This window comes from Hyperolius riggenbachi, chromosome 3 (assembly GCF_040937935.1).
Source record: "Hyperolius riggenbachi isolate aHypRig1 chromosome 3, aHypRig1.pri, whole genome shotgun sequence".
Classification (NCBI taxonomy): Eukaryota; Metazoa; Chordata; class Amphibia; order Anura; family Hyperoliidae; genus Hyperolius; species Hyperolius riggenbachi.
This window is the reverse complement of record NC_090648.1, coordinates 136,767,730-136,783,907: the sequence shown is the minus strand read 5'-3', so window position 1 is coordinate 136,783,907 and position 16,178 is coordinate 136,767,730. Positions and strand designations below refer to the sequence as shown.

The 16,178-nt window shown below is 44.5% G+C and overlaps 1 protein-coding gene across 1 annotated transcript in view; it reads left to right on the top strand.

Moving 5' to 3' along the window:
- Nucleotides 1-16,178, top strand: part of LOC137561162 (prolactin-releasing peptide receptor-like) — a 238,357-nt gene that overhangs the window by 61,554 nt on the left and 160,625 nt on the right. The window lies entirely within an intron of this gene.

Here is a 16,178-nt window from a genome sequence, read left to right as displayed (position 1 = left end):
TTTTTTATCATCCTACAAGTTCCAAAAGATATTCTAATGTGTTCTGGCTTACTGCAACACTTTCTGCTATCACAGTCTCTGTAATAAATCAATGTATCTTTCCCCTGTCAGACTTGTCGGCCTGTGTCTGGAAGGCTGCCAAGTTCTTCAGTGTTGTGGTTCTGCTATGAATTCCTCCTTTCAGGCCCCTCTCTGCACACTGCCTGTGTGATATTTAGATTAGTGCAGCTTCTCTCTGCTCTCCTATCTTTTACAAGCTGGATAAAGTGTCCTCTGAGCTGGCTGGGCTTTCACATACTGAGGAAATTCAGACAAGGGCAAAGCTGTTTGCAGGAAGAAAAGAGCAGCCTTAAACTTCAGTGCATGAGAGCAGAAGGGGGAAAGAAACACACAAATGATCTCTTGAGATTCAAAAGGAAGGGTGTATACAGCCTGCTTGTGTATGGATGTATTTTGTATGTGTGGACATACTGTACATCAACCTACTTCCTGTTTTGGTGGCCATTTTGTTTGTTTATAAACAAACTTTTAAAAACTGTTTTTAACCACTTTTAATGCGGCGGGGAGCGGCGAAATTGTGGCAGAGGGTAATAGGAGATGTCCCCTAACGCACTGGTATGTTTACTTTTGTGCGATTTTAACAATACAGATTCTCTTTAAGGTGCAGCAGTGATAAGGGGACCTTGCAGCTTCGGCGGAACTAGTCGGACGGCGTAGGCAGCGCCCGCTTAGCCAGTCCTGTGACCTATTATTCAATACTTAGGTGAGCTTTGCATTACTATTCTCTCTTCTCACTGCTACCTTCCTTTATGCACCTTATCACTGCTGCACCTTAAGGGAGATAATCCCTTTCTTCTCCCATCAACTGTTTGTACCTATTCATCGATCTACCTCTAGTCTTATTCACTTTACCTCCATACCATTCATCTTTATTAGATGGTTATATTTTGTTAAGTTTGCATTTTTTGTATCTTTGTATCTGCACTTGCACTTATCAAATTTATAGTAGCAGTTTGTTATTGAGGATTTTTACCATCTTATGTTTGTGTTTTTACCATCTTATGCATTGTTTATATAATAATTTCTTGTGGTACTGGTTTATTTATTTCACAGAAACTCCAGAGTAAACCACTTTTAATATATTATTATTACCTGTGGAGCTCACTTCCACTATCTTAATACTTAGGGGCTCATGGCCCAGGTCTGGCTACCTTGTTTTTAAATTATTGTTTTTTAATTCTGTAGTTGGCTCACAATAAAGAATCTTTTGCATTTTTTTGACATCCTGTTTGCATTTTGCTCATTTGCGTGTTTCAATACATATATAGAAGGGGGATTTCTAGTTTTCTTGCATTTTGTAGTGTAATTGTTTGGGTCGGTGACCCATTTCCCCCGAATTAGCCTATTATGGCAATTAGAGATATACTAATCATCTAATGATGTCTGCTCGTTTGTTTTGGTGTTGAAAGATGTCTCAGTACACATCAGACAGTCTATTCATGTGCTTCAGACAGCTTCCTATTTTAGACAATGTCTAGGTGTTTGCATTTGACAATAGCTTAACACCAATTACCTGACTAGCTTCTGCTAATGAATGGGGCTGCTGGCAAGGTGATATTCAAATGTCATTGCAGCACTCTTCAAAGGAAAGGAAGTGCACATGTACACACTTTACATATGAGGGTATCACTGCAGAAAAAAAATTGTAGACAAGATGGATTCATCATAAGATCTTACTTATATATATCATCACACCATATCATCACACCCAGCAAGTAGCATTTATGAATCTTCTGCCAGCGCTCAACTGACCAATGGGAATTCTTCTTAAAGAGAACCTGTACTGAGTAAAAATATTTAAAATAAACACATGAGGTAACTTCAAATGAACATTGCATAGTTACCTTGCCATCAGTTCCTCTCAGAAGCTCACCATTTTCTTCTGACGATAATCCCTTCCAGTTCTGACAATATTTTGTCAGAACTGAAATATATCAGTTGCTGTCAGTTATAGCTGAGAGGAAAACTGATGTACCAGGTAATGTCTATGTTTTCCTATGGCTCAAGTGGGCGATGTTACAGTTTAACTGTGTGCTGACCAGAAAGCTGTTATGGGTAATGGCCATTTTCAAAATGGAGGATGGAAAATTCCCTTGATCACAGTGAACAAATAGGACGCTGGAGAGGAGAAAGACACTGAGGAGTAGACTACATGGGAGGTAAGTATGACTCGTGTATGCTTATTTTGACTTTTAATTTTCAGTTCAGGTTTTCTTTAAGGAATCTTACTGGTCCAATCTGGCGAGAGAATTGTAGATGGTATTGCCCTGTACAGTCCCAGCAGGGAATAGCGGTGCTCCCAACTGTGTGCGCTCTGCAAGGACAGAGAGCAATGGTGCCAGGGGTGCTTGGCAAAGGGGCAGCAGGGAGAAGCCCTGCAGTGGTGGGGAGCGACAGAGCCAAGGGTGCCAGGCAAAAGTGCTGCAGTGAGCAGTGAGTCTGCCAAAGTGTGGTGATAACCCAGTGGAGAGCAGCAGCCAGTGGGTGACTCTTCAATCAAAATTATTGAAGATATAAGACAGGAAAAAAGTATACAGATTATTTTTTTACTTTAGTGGTATATATTTTATACTGTAACTGTACCATAAGTTGGTATGGGTACAAAAGTGACTTTTTATACCCTTTTACCTGGAAGGGGTTTGACATCCCCCAAGACGTATCCCCACATGCCTGAGGGTAGTTACCTCCATGTTATGGACCATGCAGACTGGTATCATTCAAATTATGAAAGCTCTACTCTGTCCAATTCAGGCACTCTAGCTATACCAGGGGTCTGCAACCTTTAAGACATAAAGAGCCACTTGGACCCGTTTCCAAAAAGAGAAAAAAACTGGGAGCCGCAAAACCATTATAAAACAAATCGTTAGCAGATATGACCCCCATATGCACAAATCGTTAGCAGATATGACCCCCATATGCACAAATCGTTAGCAGATATGACCCCCATATGCACAAATCGTTAGCAGATATGACCCCCATATGCACAAATCGTTAGCAGATGTGACCCCCATATGCACAATCCTTCAGCAGATATGACCCCCATATGCACAATCCTTCAGCAGATATGACCCCCATATGCACAATCCTTCAGCAGATATGACCCCCATATGCACAATCCTTCAGCAGATCTGACCCCCATATGCACAATCCTTCAGCAGATCTGACCCCAATATGCACAATCCTTTAGCAGATCTGAAAAGAAAAACCCATTTACTCACCTAGTCAGAAGACCTCCTGTCACGATCTCCTCCTGTCCCGATCTCCGGTCCCGACCTTGTGGCGTGCAACTCCTACGATCCTCTTCCTACGTGACGTCCTGCCTGCATTACACTGCAGGGCTACAGGAAAATGGCCGCCCGAAGCCCTGCACTGCACTGGTCCGGCGGCCTCTCTGATAGACTGCCGGCCAGCGACAGCACACGTCACACGCGCGCCGCAGCCACTGACACCGGAGCCACGGCGAAGGTGAAAAAGAGCCACATGCGGCTCCGGAGATGCGGGTTGCCAACCCCTGAGCTATACCAATCCACATGGTAGACAAGGGGTTATACAGCCTTGAAAGTAGTTTCAATTAATTGAACCAATGAAAAGGAGGGATTCCCATTGGCTAGTAAAAGGTTTTAAGTGCTTTTTACCAGAGCTTCCATTTAAGAGAGTGTTTGTTCAGAAAAGAGTGGCAGCTGTGGTGTGGCGGTGGTGGTCCCAGTAGGGTCAGCATTGCTGTGGAAGGGAGCGGCAGTGCCAAGCTGCCTGGCAGAGGTACAATGGACACGCTTGAATGCAGCAAGTATCTTATCATGTGGAACTGCATAAGGCCCTGTGAGTCTTGCCACAGCATGGCCAGAAAAGGCCCCATTGTAGCCTACCTTACTGTAAAGCCTAAAAACTGGTACACCATAGTAACCAAACAGCCGTCTTACAGGAACTGCAGCGGAACAGACAAATTATGATGTAGCACCTACAGTGACATTAGATGGCAGGTACAGAGGAAACACTTTACTTGGAGAACCAGACACAGGATTAGACAGCATAAGACAACAGGATAATGATGTGTGAGCCATACAGGAACAAGAATAAGCAATGGAGCAAAGCAGTACTAAGTTGATTAATGAAACCTACAGGGACATGTTAAGAACAAAGGATAAATCAGAAAAGCTACTTTCTCCAGTGTTTATGCTCTTGTGGCTGCCTGATCAAGTAATCAATCAGAATGATGGATTATCCATTGACTGACTTGGGTTTGCACAGCCTTAGCAAAATGTAACTCTATTAACACAGGCGGTCCCCCACTTACAAACAGGTTACGTTGTTTGAAAGTTGAATTTGTTTTCAAGTCGAGTCCTTTGTTAAACGTGGATAAATGATTCCCTTTCAGACAACTCTGGATTTATACATATTGCATAAACAATCTTTTGTGTTTTTCTTAACCACTTGAGGACCACAGTCTTTCTACCCCTTAAGGACCGGCCACTTTTTTTCCATTCAGACCACTGCAGCTTTCACGGTTTATTGCTCGCTCATACAACCTACCACCTAAATGAATTTTGGCTCCTTTTCTTGTCACTAATAAAGCTTTCTTTTGGTGCTATTTGATTGCTCCTGCGATTTTTACTTTTTATTATATTCATCAAAAAAGACATGAATTTTGGCAAAAAAATGATTTTTTTAACTTTCTGTGCTGACAATTTTCAAATAAAGTAAAATTTCTGTATGCATGCAGCGCGAAAAATGTGGACAAACATGTTTTTGATTAAAAAAAAAACCATTCAGTGTATATTTATTGGTTTGGGTAAAAGTTATAGCGTTTACAAACTATGGTGCAAAAAGTGAATTTTGCCATTTTCAAGCATCTATGACTTTTCTGACCCCCTGTCATGTTTCATGAGGGGCTAGAATTCCAGGATAGTATAAATACCCCCCAAATGACCCCATTTTGGAAAGAAGACATCCCAAAGTATTCACTGAGAGGCATAGTGAGTTCATAGAAGATATTATTCTTTGTCACAAGTAAGCGGAAAATGACACTTTGTGACAAAAAAAAAAGAAAAAAAAAAGAATCCATTTCTTCTAACTTGCGACAAAAAAAAATGAAATCTGCCACGGACTCACCATGCCCCTCTCTGAATACCTTGAAGTGTCTACTTTCCAAAATGGGGTCATTTGTGGGGTGTGTTTACTGTCCTCGCATTTTGGGGGGTGCTAATTTGTAAGCACCCCTGTAAAGCCTAAAGGTGCTCATTGGACTTTGGGCCCCTTAGCGCAGTTAGGCTGCAAAAAAGTGCCACACATGTGGTATTGCCGTACTCAAGAGAAGTAGTAGAATGTGTTTTGGGGTGTATTTTTACACATACCCATGCTGGGTGGGAGAAATATCTCTGTAAATGACAATTTTTTCATTTTTTTTACACACAATTGTCCATTTACAGAGTTATTTCTCCCACCCAGCATGGGTATGTGTAAAAATACACCCCAAAACACATTGTACTACTTCTCCCGAGTACGGCGATACCACATGTGTGGCACTTTTTTGCACCCTAACTGCGCTAAAGGGCCCAAAGTCCAATGAGTACCTTTAGGATTTCACAAGTCATTTTGCGGAATTTGATTTCCAGACTACTCCTCACGGTTTAGGGCCCCTAAAATGCCAGGGCAGTATAGGAACCCCACAAATGACCCCATTTTAGAAAGAAGACACCCCAAGGTATTCCGTTAGGAGTATGGTGAGTTCATAGAAGATTTTATTTTTTGTCAAAAGTTAGCGGAAAATTGATTTTTATTGTTTTTTTCACAAAGTGTCATTTTCCACTAACTTGTGACAAAAAATAAAATCTTCTATAAACTCACCATACTACTAATGGAATACCTTGGGGTGTCTTCTTTCTAAAATGGGGTCATTTGTGGGGTTCCTATACTGCCCTGGCATTTTAGGGGCCCTAAACCGTGAGGAGTAGTCTGGAAATCAAATTCCGCAAAATGACCTGTGAAATTCTAAAGGTACTCATTGGACTTTGGGCCCTTTAGCGCAGTTAGGGTGCAAAAAAGTGCCACACATGTGGTATCGCCGTACTCGGGAGAAGTAGTACAATGTGTTTTGGGGTGTATTTTTACACATACCCATGCTGGGTGGGAGAAATAACTCTGTAAATGGACAATTGTGTGTAAAAAAATCAAAAGATTGTCATTTACAGAGGTATTTCTCCCACCCAGCATGGGTATGTGTAAAAATACACCCCAAAACACATTGTACTACTTCTCCCGAGTAGGGCAATACCACATGTGTGGCACTTTTTTGCACCCTAACTGCGCTAAAGGGCCCAAAGTCCAATGAGTACCTTTAGGATTTCACAGGTCATTTTGCGAAATTTGATTTCCAGACTACTCCTCACGGTTTAGGGCCCCTAAAATGCCAGTTCAGTATAGGAACCCCACAAATGACCCCATTTTAGAAAGAAGACACCCCAAGGTATTCCGTTAGGAGTATGGTGAGTTCATAGAAGATTTTATTTTTTGTCAAAAGTTAGTGGAAAATGACACTTTGTGAAAAAAACAATAAAAATCAATTTTCCGCTAACTTTTGACAAAAAATAAAATATTCTATGAACTCACCATACTCCTAACGGAATACCTTTGGGTGTCTTCTTTCTAGAATGGGGTCATTTGTGGGGTTACTATACTGCCCTGGCATTTTAGGGGCCCTAAACCGTGAGGAGTAGTCTTGAAACCAAATGTCGCAAAATGACCTGTGAAATCCTAAAGGTACTCATTGGACTTTGGGCCCCTTAGCGTACTTAGGGTGTAAAAAAGTGCCACACATGTGGTACCGCCGTACTCAGGAGAAGTAGTATAATGTGTTTTGGGGTGTATTTTTACACATACCCATGCTAAGTGGGAGAAATATCTCTGTAAATGACAATTGTTTGATTTGTTTTACACACAATTGACCATTTACATAGAAATTTCTCCCACCCAGCATGGGTATGTGTAAAAATACACCCCAAAACACATTATACTACTTTTCCTGAGTACGGCGGTACCACATGTGTGACACTTTTTTGCAGCCTAGGTGCGCTAAGGGGCCCAACGTCCTATTCACGGGTCATTTTGAGGCATTTGTTTTCTAGACTACTCCTCGCGGTTTAGGGCCCCTAAAATGCCAGGGCAGTATAGGAACCCCACAAGTGACCCCATTTTAGAAAGAAGACACCCCAGGGTATTCCGTTAGGTGTATGGCGAGTTCATAGAAGATTTTATTTTTTGTCACAAGTTAGTGAAAAATGACACTTTGTGAAAAAAACCCAATAAAAATCAATTTCCGCTAACTTTTGACAAAAAATAAAATCTTCTATGAACTCGTCATACACCTAACAGAATACCTTGGGGTGTCTTTTTTTCTAAAATGGGGTCACTTGTGGGGTTCCTATACCGCCCTGGCATTTTACGGGCCCAAAACCGTGAGTAGTCTGGAAACCAAATGACTCAAAATGACTGTTCAGGGGTATAAGCATCTGCAAATTTTGATGACAGGTGGTCTATGAGGGGGCGAATTTTGTGGAACCGGTCATAAGCAGGGTGGCCTTTTAGATGACAGGTTGTATTGGGCCTGATCTGATGGATAGGAGTGCTAGGGGGGTGACAGGAGGTGATTGATGGGTGTCTCAGGGGGTGGTTAGAGGGGAAAATAAATGCAATCAATGCACTGGGGAGGTGATCGGAAGGGGGTCTGAGGGGGATCTGAGGGTTTGGCCGAGTGATCAGGAGCCCACACGGGGCAAATTAGGGCCTGATCTGATGGGTAGGTGTGCTAGGGGGTGACAGGAGGTGATTGATGGGTGTCTCAAGGTGTGATTAGAGGGGGGAATAGATGCAAGCAATGCACTGGCGAGGTGATCAGGGCTGGGGTCTGAGGGCATTCTGAGGGTGTGGGCGGGTGATTGAGTGCCCTAGGGGCAGATAGGGGTCTAATCTGATAGGTAGCAGTGACAGGGGGTGATTGATGGGTAATTAGTGGGTGTTTAGGGTAGAGAACAGATGTGAACACTGCACTTGGGAGGTGATCGGACGTCGGATCTGCGGGCGATCTATTGGTGTGGGTGGGTGATCAGATTGCCCGCAAGGGGCAGGTTAGGGGCTGATTGATGGGTGGCAGTGACAGTGGGTGATTGATGGGTGGCAGTGACAGGGGGTGATTGATGGGTGATTGATAGGTGATTGACAGGTGATCAGTGGGTTATTACAGGGAAGGACAGATGTAAATAATGCCCTGGCGAATTGATAAGGGGGGGTCTGAGGGCAATCTGAGCGTGTAGGCGGGTGATTGGGTGCCCGCAAGGGGCAGATTAGGGTCTGATCTGATGGGTAACAGTGACAGGTGGTGATAGGGGGTGATTGATGGGTAATTAGTGGGTGTTTAGAGGAGAGAATAGATGGAAACACTGCGCTTGGGTGGTGATCTGATGTCGGATCTGCGGGCGATCTATTGGTGTGGGTGGGTGATCAGTTTGCCCGCAAGGGGCAGGTTAGGGGCTGATTGATGGGTGGCAGTGACAGGGGTGATTGATGGGTGGCAGTGACAGGGGGTGATTGACAGGTGATTGACAGGTGATCAGTGGGTTATTACAGGGAAGGACAGATGTAAATAATGCCCTGGCGAATTGATAAGGGGGGGTCTGAGGGCAATCTGAGCGTGTAGGCGGGTGATTGGGTGCCCGCAAGGGGCAGATTAGGGTCTGATCTGATGGGTAACAGTGACAGGTGGTGATAGGGGGTGATTGATGGGTAATTAGTGGGTGTTTAGAGGAGAGAATAGATGGAAACACTGCGCTTGGGTGGTGATCTGATGTCGGATCTGCGGGCGATCTATTGGTGTGGGTGGGTGATCAGTTTGCCCGCAAGGGCGGGTTAGGGGCTGATTGTTGGGTGGCAGTGACAGGGGGTGATTGATGGGTGATAGGTGATTGGCAGGTGATTGACAGGTGATCAGTGGGTTATTACAGGGAAGGACAGATGTAATTAATGCACTGGTGAATTGATAAGGGGGGGGGGGGTCTGAGGGCAATCTGAGCGTGTGGGCGGGTGATTGGGTGCCCGCAAGGGGCAGCTTAGGGTCTGATCTGATAGGTAACAGTGACAGGTGGTGATAGGGGGTGATTGATGGGTGATTGATGGGTAATTAGTGGGTGTTTAGAGAAGATAACAGATGTAAACAATACATTTGGGAGGTAATCTGACGGCGGGTTTGCGGGCGATCTAATGGTGTGGGTGGGTGATCAGATTGCCCGCAAGGGGCAGGTTAGGGGCTGATTGATGGGTGGCAGTGACAGGGGGTGACAGGGGGTGATTGATGGGTGATAGGTGATTGGCAGGTGATTGACAGGTGATCAGTGGGTTATTACAGGGAAGAACAGATGTAATTAATGCACTGGCGAATTGATAAGGGGGGGTCAGAGGGCAATCTGAGCGTGTTGGCGGGTGATTGGGTGCCCGCAAGGGGCAGATTAGGGTCTGATCTGATAGGTAAAAGTGACAGGTGGTGATAGGGGGTGATTGATGGGTGATTGATGGGTAATTAGTGGGTGTTTAGAGGAGAGAATATATGTAAACAATGGATTTGGGAGGTGATCTGATGTCGGATCTGCGGGCGATCTATTGGTGTGGGTGGGTGATCAGATTGCCCGCAAGGGGCAGGTTAGGGGCTGATTGTTGGGTGGCAGTGACAGGGGGTGATTGATGGGTGATTGATGAGTGATTGATGGGTGATTGACGGGTGATTGACAGGTTATCAGGGAAGATAGATGCATACAGTACACAGGGGGGGGGGGGGGTCTGGGGAGAATCTGAGGGGTGGGGGGTGATCAGGAGGGGGCAGGGGGCAGGGGGGGGATAAAAAAAAAAATAGCGTTGACAGATAGTGACAGGGAGTGATTGATGGGTTATTAGGGGGGTGATTGGGTGCAAACAGGGGTCTGGGGGGTGGGCAGGGGGGGGTCTGAGGGGTGCTGTGGGCGATCAGTGGGCGGGGGGGGGCAGATCAGTGTGTTTGGGTGCAGACTAGGGTGGCTGCAGCCTGCCCTGGTGGTCCCTCGGACACTGGGATCACCAGGGCAGGAGGCAGCCTGTATAATACACTTTGTATACATTACAAAGTGTATTATACACTTTGTAGCGGCGATCGCGGGGTTAACATCCCGCCGACGCTTCCGTATGGCCGGCGGGATGTTACGGCGGGTGGGCGGAGCCAGTTGCCGGGGGAAGCGCGCGTCATCAATGACGCGATCGCTCCCCCGGCATGCCTAAAGGACGCGCCGCCTGAAGGCGTATTGCGGTCCTTTAGGCGTCCACTTTGCCGCCGCCCATGGGCTGTGGGCGGTCGGCAAGTGGTTAATGTGCTTTTAAAGAAAATCTGTAGCAAAAAATACAGCCCCTCTGGGAGGTACTTACCTCGGGAGAGGGAAGCCACTGGGTTAGCCTTTCTCAATCTTTCTTGTCCTGAGGAGCCCTTCTGAAAATGTTCAAATCTCAGGAAACCCCTGTGTGTGCGTGTTTGTTTACGCACGCGAATATATACTGTATATATATATATATATATATATATATACAGTGGAGGAAATAATTATTTGACCCCTCACTGATTTTGTAAGTTTGTCCAATAACAAAGAAATGAAAAGTCTCAGAACAGTATCATTTCAATGGTAGGTTTATTTTAACAGTGGCAGATAGCACATCAAAAGGAAAATCGAAAAAATAACCTTAAATAAAAGATAGCAACTGATTTGCATTTCATTGAGTGAAATAAGTTTTTGAACCCTCTAACAATAAAAGACTTAATACTTAGTGGAAAAACCCTTGTTTGCAAGCACAGAGGTCAAACGTTTCTTGTAATTGATGACCAAGTTTGCACACATTTTAGGAGGAATGTTGGTCCACTCCTCTTTGCAGATCATCTCTAAATCCCTAAGGTTCCGAGGCTGTCTCTGTGCAACTCTGAGCTTGAGCTCCCTCCATAGGTTTTCTATTGGATTAAGGTCCGGAGACTGACTAGGCCACTCCATGACCTTAATGTGCTTCTTCTTGAGCCACTCCTTTGTTGCCTTTGCTGTATGTTTTGGGTCATTGTCTTGCTGGAACACCCATCCACTACCCATTTTCAGTTTCCTGGCAGAGGGAAGGAGGTTGTCGTTCAGGATTTCACGATACATGGCTCCGTCCATTTTCCCGTTAATGCGATTAAGTTGCCCTGTGCCCTTAGCAGAAAAACACCCCCAAAGCAAAATGTTTCCACCCCCATGCTTGACGGTGGGGACGGTGTTTTGGGGGTCATAGGCAGCATTTTTCTTCCTCCAAACACAGCGAGTTGAGTTAATGCCAAAGAGCTCTATTTTGGTCTCATCAGACCACAGCACCTTCTCCCAGTCACTCACAGAATCATTCAGGTGTTCATTGGCAAACTTCAGACGGGCCTGCACATGTGCCTTCTTGAGCAGGGGGACCTTGCGAGCCCTGCAGGATTTTAATCCATTACGGTGTAATGTGTTTCCAATGGTTTTCTTGGTGACTGTGGTCCCTGCTAATTTGAGGTCATTCACTAACTCCTCCCGTGTAGTTCTAGGATGCTTTTTCACCTTTCTCAGAACCATTGACACCCCACGAGGTGAGATCTTGCGTGGAGCCCCAGAGCGAGGTCGATTGATGGTCATTTTGTGCTTCTTCCATTTTCGAACAATCGCACCAACAGTTGTCACCTTCTCTCCCAGCTTCTTGCTAATGGTTTTGTAGCCCATTCCAGCCTTGTGCAGGTCTACAATTTTGTCTCTGACATCCTTGGACAGCTCTTTGGTCTTTCCCATATTGGAGAGTTTGGAGTCTGCTTGATTGATTGATTCTGTGGACAGGTGTCTTTTATACAGGTGACTAGTTAAGACAGGTGTCCTTAATGAGGTTGACTAATTGAGTAGAAGTGTCTAACCACTCTATGGGAGCCAGAACTCTTAATGGTTGGTAGGGGTTCAAAAACTTATTTCACTCAATGAAATGCAAATCAGTTGCTATCTTTTATTTAAGGTTATTTTTTCGATTTTCCTTTTGATGTGCTATCTGCCACTGTTAAAATAAACCTACCATTGAAATGATACTGTTCTGAGACTTTTCATTTCTTTGTCATTGGACAAACTTACAAAATCAGTGAGGGGTCAAATAATTATTTCCTCCACTGTATATATATATATATATATATATATATATATATATATATATATATATATATATATATATATATATATATATATATATATAGTCCCTGCATAAAAAATTGACCCATGTCTTCTGTATAGTATGCCACCTGCGCCCTCTTTAGGTGCGCAGGTGACATAGTGTGACAAGTGTGGCCTTTATTTGTGTGGCTGCTATGTCCCCCCTCTTTGTGTGGCTGCTATGTTCCTTTTTGTTTGGCTGCTATGCCCCCCGTTTGAGTGCTGCTTTGTCCCCATTTGTGTGCTTCTTTCTCCCCCATTTTTGTGCTGCTTGGTCCCCAGATTTTGTACTGCTTTGTCCCTCATTTGTGTGCTGCTTTGTCCTTTGTCCCTTTGCTTTCTCCTGAGTGTGAGGCAGCCACTAGAGCGCACTCAGTAGGCAGTAGTAGTGTTAAGGAGATTTGCCCAAGAAACTCCTTACTGAAATAGGTGCTGGCTTACTGAACAGGCAGAGCCGAGATTTGAACCCAGGTCTCCTGTATCAGAGGCAGAGCCCTTAACCATTACACTATCCAGCCAATGTAAGTGGGGTGATATAGCAGGTCTTTATTGCTGCTTCATAAATTAGCCTACTGATTTTTTTTAAAAACAGCTTTTAATGATTAGAAAAAAATAATACATGTTGTTGTACTCTATTGTTATCTTCTAAATACACATTTGATTGCTTAGAAAAGCAGTTAGGAAGTCCAAACAGCATCAAAAGCACTAATTAAGGGGCAAAAGAAACAAACTAAGAATCTGTAGAAAATTCCCATAATGCTTCATAAAAAGCTCATGACTTCAGTTGCACCACTGTGACTGAAGAATGTTTTCCCATCAGGTCATCAGCTCAACGTATGGCCTAATTAGCAGCATGCTGACCTTATTACTATCTCAGATTTATGTCATTCAGCTGTATTATCTTTCTCAAGGGACACTAAAGCATTTAGAAGGAAACATTAAAGCAAAAACAACTACATCAAACAGCAAAGTGGATTTCTATGGAATGCTACTGTGTAGATGTAGATATGGTTAAATCATACAGAGCGATCAGATAAAACATTCGTAGCATGCAGCACTGCTCCAACACTGTGCGTCAGTTGTGGAGTCTGCAGAAAGGATAAGAGCAGTGCGCTATCGTGCTTTCATCTTTGTTTATTCTGAATCTGTAAAAGCAAAATTGCACTAACTAGATTAAAAAGATATGGTAGTGAGGCCAGGGCCGGTTCAAGTTAGGCAAAATTAGCCTTGGGGCTCCCCAACAGACACCCCCCGAACCAAAAAGCGTCATTAGAGGCCCTTTGTTGCAGCCAAATTTCCCTCCTGGGCCCCTAAACTGGCTGCTGACCCTCTCCCAATCAACTCCCAACTTAACAGACTCTGCAGAGTCCCTGGGGAGCAACAGTTAAGATGGGGAGGCACAACTTGGGGGCCCCTACAGGCTCTGGGGCCCTGGGGCAATTGCACATTTTTTCCTATGGTAGTTCCGGCCCTGAGTGAGGCATATAAATAACCAAGGATTTTTTGTCCTGAGGTCTCTCCTAACTCATGTAGTTTCCTCCGTCAAGGTGAGGCCAGCAGCAGGGATAGTAAAGCGGAATACAGTACCTGTATACAGGGGGAGTGAGCAGCTGAGCAAGTGTGCCTGTGTATAAGCGTGCAGGTAACATCATTACACAGTTTGGTAGGCACCGCCTTTGTCCCATGAGAGGAAGAAAAGTGCCCTAAATGGGTACTTACCTCAGTAGAAGGAACTGTCCCCTTCTGAGGCAGCTCATTTTGGCATGCGCTGCACACGCTTTTCTACCTCTGAATAGCTACGACTCGGAGGGGGAATAGTAATTAACGTCGTCAATTGGCTCACTCTGTGCCAAAGTGACCAGGCAGCAACGCGCCATATGAGCTCACCTCCATCTCGCTGTTCCAGTGATCGCCTGCGCTCCCATCCATGGACGAGTGTGGCCACACTGCCCAGGTGCAGGATGCCTTGTGCCTGCACAGAAAAAGCCATGCCCAAGAAGCTTCATGCCACAGAACAGGCACCAATCGTGGTGCTAAATAAAAAATAATAATCTAGATACATGCAATCCAGATGTATTTGCATCTCATTGGCCACCTCCAGCAGGCCCGGATTAACATCAGAGGAATCTATAGGCACAGATGTTCTGGCACTCTACACTGAGCCCCCCATGAACCCACAAACCTCCACCGAACCGCATCACAAATGTGCTTGCCGGCCGCGCTGTCCCTTCTCCCTTACTTCCCCGCGTACATGGGCATCTGGAAAAAAAAAGTCTCGGGATATAGACGAAATGATACGTTTTTATATAAAACAATATTTTTCGTTTCCATATTATAAACGAAAATCAAGTGCTAAATAATATGTAGAATTAACGGTAATGAAATGGCAAAGTACCGTCTATAACAAAAAAACAATATTTACACTTGTATTAAGCATAGTAATACAAATGTAGATCATACAGGCATTTTACTGCAACTATACCTAACCCTACTCTCACACAAAACCTTCCCTGTACCTATCCCTAACCCCTGGACCCCCTGGTGGTGCCTAACCCTAAAACCCCTGGTGGTGCCTAACCCTAAAACTCTCCTGGTGGTGCCTAACCTTAACCACCCCCCGGTGGTGCCTAACCCTAACCCCCCTGGTGGTGCCTAACCCTAACCTCCTCCGGTGGTGTCTAACCCTAACCACCCACATGGTGGTGCCTAACCTTAACCACCCCCTGGTGGTGCCTGAACCTAACCATCCATGTGGACTATGAAGAAAAAGCTCTGAGTGGCACTCCCTGCATTGACATATGTGGAGACAGTGCAAGTATCATAAAGGCTAAAAAGTTCTCACCAAGTCACCGACGTTTTCCTGAATCCCTTTTCTGCTTGGACGTGTGCACAATGGATATGGTGAAGAAAGGTTTGCATACCATCAAACAGGAGAAGAAAAAAGAGAAGCGGAACTCCGGGCACCTTCCGTCCAGATTCTTTATTTGCAGTGATATCAGAATAGATGGCTTGTCAGTGGCACATCCATATTGTGGATAGTCAGGTGATGATGAGATGGAGGTGGGGGGGTGCCGGGCACCAGATGGGGCTTGCAACGGCCATTTCGCGTCTCACTAGACGCTTGGTCACGCTGCGCTCCAGTACCAGTATTGGAGCGCAGCGTGACCAAGCGTCTAGTGAGACGCGAAACGGCCGTCGCAAGCCCCATCTGGTGCCCGGCACCCCCCCACCTCTATCTCATCATCAACTGACGATCCACAATATGGCTGTGTCACTGACAAGCCATCTATTCTGATATCACTGCAAATAAAGAATCTGGACGGAAGGTGCCCGGAGTTCCGCTTCTCTTTTTTCTTCTCCTGTTTGATGGTAAACCTAACCATCCCCCAGGTAGTGCCTAACCCTAACCACCCCCTGGTGGTGCCTAATCCTAACCATCCCCACTGCACAAACACCCTTACACACATAGAAACAATAATATATTTGATACCGTAAAATACTTCACTACAAATAACATGAATAGAATAATTTCTATATTTTTAATAAAATAAATAGCCTTACAATCATGTACACATTAAAATATTATAAATAAAAAAAGTTATATGTTTATCCACTTCAGGAGGACCACCAATAGTAAAAAAAAACATCCAATTTTACCGTTAATGGACCAATGGAAGTTGTAAAATGTCCAGTGTTTAAAATCAATTTTCTCAAAAACTATAAGGTCTTTTTTAAAAAAAAATTCACCTTGTTCTCAATGGTCTACCTAACATATCCTGAAAATGTGGTGATTATATCTTGTAAGGGGGCTTTGCTATTAACCGGTAAAGTCGGCATGTTTTGTCGGTTTTTAATCACAAATACTTTTTCATT